Raw genomic sequence first — 9,881 nt, forward strand, 5'->3', positions numbered from 1 at the left:
AATAAATTATAAGAACAAAGGTATGAGTCTGTAAGTAAGAATGGACCAACCAGGTAAGAACGAAGGTTTGAATCCATTGACAGATTCAAACGTAAAAGAATGAAAAAGTATGAAAGAAAGGTTTGAATCCGTGAGACGGATTCAAAACATAAAAAGAATGAAAAGTATGAAAGAAATGTTTGAATCTGTGAGAGGGATTCAAAACATAAAATGAATGAAATTAACCTACATAAGAATGTGTTAACAGTTTGACCATGGTGAAGTCAAACGGGTCATGTGAGTTGGTATAAAGTAAATGCGATAGGATAGCAAGAGGATGATTGTAATTGGCACGTAAACATAAGTTTTTATTTAAAGAAAGAATAATAGAAATCAACTCATGAGAGTTTGGGTGAATAACAAGCTACGACCCAGATGAATGGCTTAAGTATGGATGAGAACGGAAGGTTTTTGCAATAAATGCTAAAAATTATGAAATGACGTTTTGTAAGCATGTTCGAACGAAGGTAAGTATAACGCATACTCCAAAGTATGAAAAAATAATAATAAATGACAGTTTTACCTAGAAAGGGTCAAAGTGCGGAAGTTATGAGAATACTACTTAAGAAATGAAATGTGTAATGTAGTATACCAAGTAAGTTAGGGATTTGCGAAAGAACATAGAATAAATAACACCGAATACAATGAATAACAGAATGGAAATGGTATGTTAACGAATGGTTATGTATTGACCCGTTATGAACGAGTCAAACGAATGAAAATGATATGTTAAGGAATGGTCATGTATTGACCCATTATGTATGGGTCGAACGAACTATTGTTTGAAAAGAAATCTAGAAAGAGCTAGTAGGTAAACAAGATGATTTGATAAACGCCATACTTGAAGGAATCTGAACGAAATATGCTAATCCTTAATTTTATAGAGGAGGGTGGTAGAACTATAGGTGCGATGAGGCATACATGTCAGAAATTTGTGAACGAATTGTAGGTACCTGAACATCGAGCATGATAAATATTTGAAGAAATGTATTAATGGCAAGTACCACTAGAAAATGCTAACTTTGATGCTGGGCTTGTTGGCCATGTTCATCTGAACAAGATTTTGTTGAAAGGAGGCGCATAGGCGGAAGCTCAACAAATGAATGGATGCGATCAATAAAAATCAAGGTTAGTAAAATGTTTAGTTTGTGATTACGAGTAAGAACTGGTATAATTGAATGCTTATAGTATGCGTATGATGATATGTTGACCCCTCATATGAATATGAAAGTTATTAGAGGGAACAGTAATATGGGATGTTAGGGTTTGCTCATGGTGAATAAAAAATGGAATTAATCGATTTATTATCTATAGATCTATATAAAGCATCTCCGATGTACACAAAGGTAATTTTACAATGTGTACAATTTTTAAAGCATCGTATACAAAAGAGTATAAGCCATTTTAGAGGGGTATATCGGGAAATTGTCCAAATTTTTTAAGACGTCTGATGGCAATATAGGGATTTCACTACATCGTCGCTTCATCTTGCTTGATAATTTTGACATTTAGTTCAATAATTGAATGGCTTCAGAAAAGTCCTTCCATCTACAACGCCGGAGTTACATCGCTTGCCCCTTTATCTCTTGATTGACCTCTGATCATTTTTCTCCTATGTCGTAGCGATTGTGAGATCTACTCTTCGAAGGCGACCGCCGGTGGCTCTCGCTTGAATCCGGCATCGAAGCTGTCATTTTTAGCCGGAGATTTGGCTGAAGAAGAAGGTTATACGATTTTTCTCTCTTCAGTTAATATCCATAACAATTTCCATCTATTAGATTTTGACATTTTTTTTAGTTTTCAAAGATTTCGGTTTTATGCAACGTAGGTATGTGCCCTAGCTACACTTGATTTTCTTCATTATGGTTTTCCTTAAATTGATTTATAATTTGTAACATATAATCAAGTTTTGCTTGATTAAATTGTTTATATCACGGGGGCACTAATTAGCATGTCATTTGATTAATTTGTTATTCAATTTCAGAGAAGATGGTTTGGTTTCCTGCAATTCCAGATGGAGGTAATTCTTGTTTTAGTTGATTTGATTTTATCGTTTAGGGTTTCAATTAGTAGTCTGATAATATGTAGTTGTATGTGTTTATCGTTTTTTGTTGTTTGTTGCAAGAAAATGTTTTTGTTTTTGATTGTTTCTGAGTTTGAATTTGCTTAAATTTAGCGTTTACCTTCCTTGGTTTATATTTTTAATGTTTTAGTAGAGCACACCTGGCTTCGCTTTTTTACTTTTGAGAGTTACGGTTTTTATGAAGTTGAACAAGGTCGCAAGGTATACCTATTTGATAGCTTTGTTGGTTACAGTTATGATTTTGGTTATTAACAGTGATTACGTAGCTGAACAAGGTGACATCGTTTATTTAATATGATAGTTAATTAACATATAAGCAACTAAGAGCTCAACTTGCTTCATGGTTTTACGCAATCATTGGCATAGAGGAAGATGGCATATTTGTATCTGATGGTGCACAGTTCCACATTTCCTGCCTTCAAGTATTTGTTTGATTTACTTTTAGTATGTATTCTTTTTTTTTTTTTTTGCATTTTAAAGTTTTTCTATTTGACTCATTCATGCTGACAACGTTTCTTGTTCGAGTTATCTAAATATGATCTGGTTACCGTAAAAAGACAGTAAATTTTTTTTCATATGACCTCTACCTTATCTTAGTTTTTATGCCCGGTCTTATTTGGGTCTAAAGTTACAATGGCGGCGCAAGATCCATCATGACTCATATATAGTAACTTTTCCATTAATCGTATTGGTTGTACGGGCTTCCATGGTGCGTCAACTATTGCTCAAGCCGGTCGTCTTGCATGCCTTTCTTCTGAGGGTTTTGAGGTTAGTTCATGGGTGTAGGTTTGGTAGCGGGTTTGGGTCAGAACATGCTATTATTTCTACTGGCTTAATAGACTGGGTAGGGCTGGATATGTAGTTAGTTAAAACTGATTACAGATACTAATTGTAGTTCTAAATGTTACATAATATGCTTCAGAGAAATGTTTCAGGAACAATACGTTAAGTTATTTTTAATCCTTTTAGCAACATATCCTCCCGCTGGTTGGATAAGAAGTGGAATTTTGGTGAGCGGGCAAGTTGGGTGGGGTTAGAACGGGTTTAGGTTCAAACATGTCAAATTTTGGTACAAATCCAAGTGGAACGGGTTAGGTTGACTAACTTGCAGCACCCTTTGTCTACTTTTTTTTTTAATATAGTTAATGTGTTAAACAGCTAACTCTACAAACTTCGCAGTACCAGATGGTTATTGAGAGAAATAAAAGGTTTATAAATTGCGTTCAAGAATGTGTGGATAGTAACCTCTTTTTACCTATTTGTTTTGTTGCACAAAAGAAAAAAAAGTTAGTTCTTAACATAGATGAAGGAGATACTGGATATTTTTCAAGTAGTCGACCTTCCGGATTCAGTAAGATGGCCCTTTTGTACTAGGTCGACGCGTAAGTCCGTATGAAAAGTTTGGGATGTAAGTGTTCTCCTGACAGCGTGTAATGGTGGTGATGGCGGTGATATCTCGGCGGGTAAATTGTGTTGTTGCTTTCTTTGATTGTCCTGGTTGGGGGCTGACTTCTAGACCGAGGTGAGATGTGAAGAAGGTCATGTGTGATGGCCAACCAATCAGGTCTTTTAGCTTTAAATAGTGTAATAGCCTTTAATTGTTTTATCTAATATTTATTATATATTTTCATACTAACTAATACATCATGTTTAATAGGTTGCTATGATTGTTATCTTAAAACGGGTCAAATAGAAAAACCAAGTTAAGTTCCCAAGGTTTGAAATCCTGCAAAACTATGATTTTAAGGCATACAACCTTTGCATCGTTTTTTATTTACATGTTTCCATTATTAATGTAATAATATTACTTCGTAATCTTAGCTAATAGTTTATTTATTTTATAGATTGGACAAAAGGTGTTAATGGATCAACATGATTTGACCCGTTTTGACACATGCAAAAATGGCCCTTTATAATTAAATTGCTTGAATTTGGAGACAAATCGCGAGACATATCATATTTTGGTTTAGCTTACGGATTAACATTTACATATTTTAATTTCATTTACCTTCTACTTTGGTGATCTATAGGAAGTTCGACGTGCAATGAAAAGATGGGTTTGACTCAGAAGTGAAGTACGGGGACAGTTGTCGTGAATGAAAAGATGAAAGAAGTGGACGAATGGGTTTGACTGGGAAGTTTGGGTGGCTTCAACTAAGATGGGTCAGTAGGCAAGATCACAAATATAAGCTTTTAATTTATTCATATGTGACAACTCGTATTTCAGAACCCATCTTTGTGTTTAATGTAACGTATGTGAACATTATGTGATATGTGAACTTAGTTGTATAATTGAATGTTATGTTTGTCATTGTATTATGTGAATGTATGTAACCCAAATTGCACAACTCTAACGCGATCGCACAAGCCCATTCGGGCCATACTTTTTGAACTCGAACCACAAGGACGGCCCATAATGGATTCGGCCCACTCCTTCATACGCATACACATATCCTTAGGGAGTTTTGTTTCTCAGTTTGTTACAAAACACAACACACACAAACCCTATTCTCTCCTTCTCGCCTCTTGAAGCCGACGGCAGTACATCCCCTCTCCACCGAAGCTTTTGTGTTCGGATCAATCCTTGTCCTCTTCTCTAACCGGTTAGTGTTTTAAGTATTGATTGTATGATGCATGATGTTGTGATATATATGCTTTACATGATGAGTTAGGGATGATATATGATTGATGGTGATGTAAACTGTTAATGTTTAGTGTTCATGAAATCGGCTCAAATGTGTATTTGATAATATTCATATGAATCGGATTTGTATGGTGTTGATCATAAACCAAATAGATGTTAATCAGCTATCATATCCTGTTTTCGGATTGTTTGCATGACGATTTAGGATCGAATGTATGTAATCGGTTGTATGTTTATGTAATCGGACCAAATTATATGATTTGATAAGTTATTAGGGTTTATATGAATAGGTGATGAAACCCTTGTTTGATCGATAATTTGCATAATCAAAAACTGTTAGTTGTTGATTGATTGTGTGCAAATATGGAAACCATGTAACTGATTAGCATAACTTTCGGATATTAAAACAAATCGCACAAGTTTCCCTCCGGTCGCACAAGATCAGATCATATAGAATCTGACCTGATCGCACAAGACTGGTCGCACAAGGGAATCGCACAAGCTGCATACAATCACATTAGGCACAGTGTACCATCAGGATATGCAGGATCGCACAAGACCTTGTGGATCGCACAAGACAGTGTCGATCGCACAAGTCTTGGGCCTTACACAGTGCTTGGACTCGGTTTATGTTATTGGGCTGAATGGCCCAACCCGGTCGCACAAGTCGTCCGGATCGCACAAGTCCATCCGGACCGCACAAGATTTGTTAACTGCTAAATGTTTGGGCCGCACAAGTCTTTGGATTGTATTATTATTTTGGGCCGGGTTTGGATCAGAATAGCACAACCCATTGTGGATCGCACAAACTATGCTGATCGCACAATAGGTTGGGCCAGATGACTTTGGGCTCTATTATTGGATCGCACAAGATGATTGGGCTCGTATAAGTTCAACAGCCCAATCATCCAAGTCGCACAATGTGGGTATCATGTGTGATTTTGACTGTTAACGTGCTCTACGTGTTTGCCATGATCAATAAGTGTTCGTAACCTGTTAGCTTATGTGCAATACTTGAACCTAGACCTGACTTGTATGGTAACCATGTTAGGACGACAAGTGGCTCAAGTGACCTTTTTGTTTATCTGCCGAGCAAACCAAGGTGAGTTCACACTCTTTCCAAGGCATGGGATTCCCAGGGTTGGGAATGGGATTGAATAACTACTCGAACTATCATTACTATTAAACTACTTACTACTGTCCTCGGATTAAAGGGCACGTACGTAAAACCTACGTACACGACCATAAGACCATCAACTCTATCAATTGAAGTCCCTCAATTATCGACTTAATCGCCGAGGCCTATGGCGAGCGAGTCATTAGTAGATAGCGCTATTAGGTTTAACAAACCTCACACCGTGTCGTCCGAACGGGCGTGTACTAATGGACTATGGGCAAAGGGCCAATGCTGATTGACATTGACTTAGGGCACCTCTTACATTTTCGTAGCAGTCGATACGCGTGGTCTAGTAATACATGGGAAGCCCCCACTAATCTTCGCAACATGTCTGGGAGATCGCGATACTAATTAACACGATACATGGGTTACAAACGAACATACGAATTACGAAACGAATGCTATAACTAAACAACCCACTGTGAACTCACTCAACTTTGTTGTTGATTAGTTGCTACATGCCTTGCAGGTCGTTAGGTACTCATGGAGCTTGCACAGGGAGGCGCGGACGTTGTGGGACATGGCAGTGTGTGCCATGCTAAATACATTACTTTATTTCGTACTTAATACTTACATTGGGTTTTACAATTATGCTTCCGCTAAACACTTAACTATGTTTTGGTTTTGAACGCCTTTCATATTGTTTGGTTGAATTACGTTTACTACTTACATTGTTCAATATGATTGGTGGCTTGATCCTGGTCAGTCACGCCTCCAAGCGGTGATACTCCGCGTGTGGATTTTGGGGGTGTGACAGATTGGTATCAGAGCCATTGGTTATAGCGAACTTGGTTTTAATAAGGGGAAAATGTTTTTATTAAAACCAGACTATAACCTGTTCAGTGCTCAACGATCCACAACGACGCTTCGCTCCATGTGCAAGACTCAACATTCTAGGTGATACGGTTTATGTTTTATTGCCTACTTGTTAGATACATAGAACTTTGCTCATAACATGCTTAGATAAACATAACAACTGTTGCTTGAGAACACATATGTGCTTACTCTCTTCTGTCATCGCACTTTTGCGAACCTCTTCTTACCCATATTTTCATTGGTATGAAGATCAGGGCTGGACGCGTTAACCTAACTCAAGCCCAGTTGACGGCTTTGATCAATGAACGAGTTGCTGAGGCACTCGCAGCCGCTCAGGCAGGAGGTATAACCTGCTATGGTAACTTACTCTAGGATCTTCAGATCCTACCCTCTCAAACCAACTCTTGTGTTTAATTTTATTCCCTCTTGGCTACACAACAGGCCAGTTTGCTCAGCAGCCTGCATACACGTTCAAAACTTTCATAGACTGTCGTCCTAGCACTTTCAGTGGCGCAGAAGGAGCAGTTGGACTCCTCCACTGGTTCGAGAAGCTCGAGTCAGTCTTCGAAATGTGTGAATGCCCTGAGGCACGAAGGGTGAAGTATGCCACTGGTACTCTCGAAGGCATCGCGCTGACTTGGTGGAATGCGCAAGTTCAGATGCTGGGGTTGGCGGCTGCCAATGCCACCCCATGGAACGATTTCAAGGAACTGATCAAGCGAGAATACCGTAGTCGTGATGACATCCACAAGCAGGAAGTGGAGTTCTTTAACCTGAAAATGACGGGGTTAGAAATAGAGGCGTATACGAAGCGGTCAAACGAGTTGGCCATCTTGTGTCCAACTATGGTGGACCCTCCCATCAAGCGTATAGAGCTGTACCTCAGAGGCCTAGTACCAGAAATTCAAAGTCATGTGACATCGGCCAACCTTGCTGCCATCCAGGATATTACTCGTCTAGCTCATCGTCTCACAGACCAGGCAGTGGAACAGAACAGACTGCCTAAACGTATCAGTGCTACCACTACCGCTACCACTACCACTACCACTACTGCTACTCCCAGTGACAACAAGCGAAAATGGGATGGAACCTCCAGCAAGGGTTCAACATCGGTTCAGTCCCAGGCGCAGCAGCGAAAGACAGATGACTACCAGAGCCCCAGTCAGCAGTCTTCTGGTAGTCACGGGCAGGGTAGATATCGAGGAAATCACCCAAGGTGCAACAGATGCAATAGGCACCATAGTGGTCAGTGCAATAAGGGTCATTGTCAGCGGTGTCTCAAGATGGGTCATGAAGCTAAGGATTGCAGGAGCTCACGACCTGCGAATCAGAACCAGCAACAACAACCACCAGCTCCACAGAACCAGCAGCAGCAACAGCAGCGAGGCAACAGGGGATGCTTTCAGTGTGGTGCTGAAGGCCACTTCAAGCGAGACTGCCCCCAGTTAAACCGAAACCAGAACAACAACAACAACAACAATGATCAGGGTAGTGGGAACAACAACGGGGGAAACAATGATGGAAACAACGGTGCTAGGGGTCGTGCGTTCGTGTTGGGCCAGGGTGATGCAAGGAATGATCCTTACGTAGTGATGGGTAAGTTCCTTCTCGACGACTTTTATGTTACTGTATTATTTGATTAGGGTGCGGATACCAGTTATGTGTCTTTAAAAGTTAGTCAAATGCTTAAACGTACACCAACTCCTTTAAACACCAAGCATGTCGTAGAATTAGCTAATGGTAAGAGTTTAGAGGCCACACACATAGTTCGGGGTTGTAATCTTGTCCTCGCTGGACAGACCTTCTCTATCGATCTCATTCCTATAGTTCTGGGTAGTTTCGACATCGTCATTGGGATGGATTGGTTATCCCAACAGCAAGCAGAGATCCTATGCAAAGAAAAGATTGTTCGTATTCCCCGTACTGGTAAAGAACCTCTCGAAGTTCAAGGCGACAAGAGTGGTGCCGTGGTGGGCATCATCTCCTTCCTAAAGGCTCAAGTGTTTGCGAAAGGGACACGCCGCTATTTTAGCGCTTGTTACTGACACATCAACGAAAGAGAAGAGATTAGAGGACATTCCAGTAGTACGCGACTTTCCTCAAGTGTTCCCTGAGGAATTACCTGGACTACCGCCTCATCGCCAGGTCGAATTCCAAATCGAGCTAGCTCCTGGAGCAACACCCATAGCTCGAGCACCTTATTGTTTAGCTCCATCAGAACTGGAAGAACTGTCCAAGCAACTACAAGAACTCTTGGAAAAGGGTTTCATTCGTCCTAGCTCTTCGCCCTGGGGAGCTCCAGTATTATTTGTGAAAAAGAAAGACGGTACCTTCAGGATGTGTATCGACTACCGCGAACTCAACAAGGTGACTGTGAAGAATCGCTATCCTCTTCCACGCATTGACGATTTGTTCGACCAATTGCAAGGGTCAAGCTACTATTCGAAGATTGACCTGAGGTCAGGCTACCATCAACTGAGAGTCCGCGATGAGGACATCTCTAAGACAGCATTCAGGACTCGCTATGGACATTACGAGTTCCTGGTTATGCTTTTCGGATTAACAAACGCGCATGCAGTCTTCATGGATCTTATAAATAGGGTGTGCAAGCCCTACCTGGACAAGTTTGTTATTGTTTTCATTGACGACATCCTGATCTATTCTAAGAGTCAAGAGGAACACGAGCAGCATTTAAGACTTATTTTGGAAGTTCTCCGAACAGAACAGCTGTATGCCAAGTTTTCGAAATGCGACTTCTGGCTTCGTGAAGTCCATTTCCTAGGACATGTGGTAAACAAGGATGGGATCCATGTTGATCCATCCAAAGTAGACTCGATTAAGAACTGGCCTGCACCTCGCACACCAACGGAAATACGCCAATTCTTGGGTTTGGCAGGTTACTACAGGAGGTTTATCAAAGACTTCTTGAAGATTGAGCAACCTCTCACCTCACTAACGCAGAAGGGCGTTACTTATCGATGGGGTAATGCACAGGAAACAGCTTTTCAGCACTTAAAGGATAGGCTCTGCAGCGCACCTATTCTCTCATTGCCAGAAGGCACAGACGATTTTGTGGTCTATTGTGACGCATCCATTCAGGGTCTTGGATGTGTGTTGATGCA

Source organism: Helianthus annuus, chromosome 2 (assembly GCF_002127325.2).
Source record: "Helianthus annuus cultivar XRQ/B chromosome 2, HanXRQr2.0-SUNRISE, whole genome shotgun sequence".
Lineage (NCBI taxonomy): Eukaryota > Viridiplantae > Streptophyta > Magnoliopsida > Asterales > Asteraceae > Helianthus > Helianthus annuus.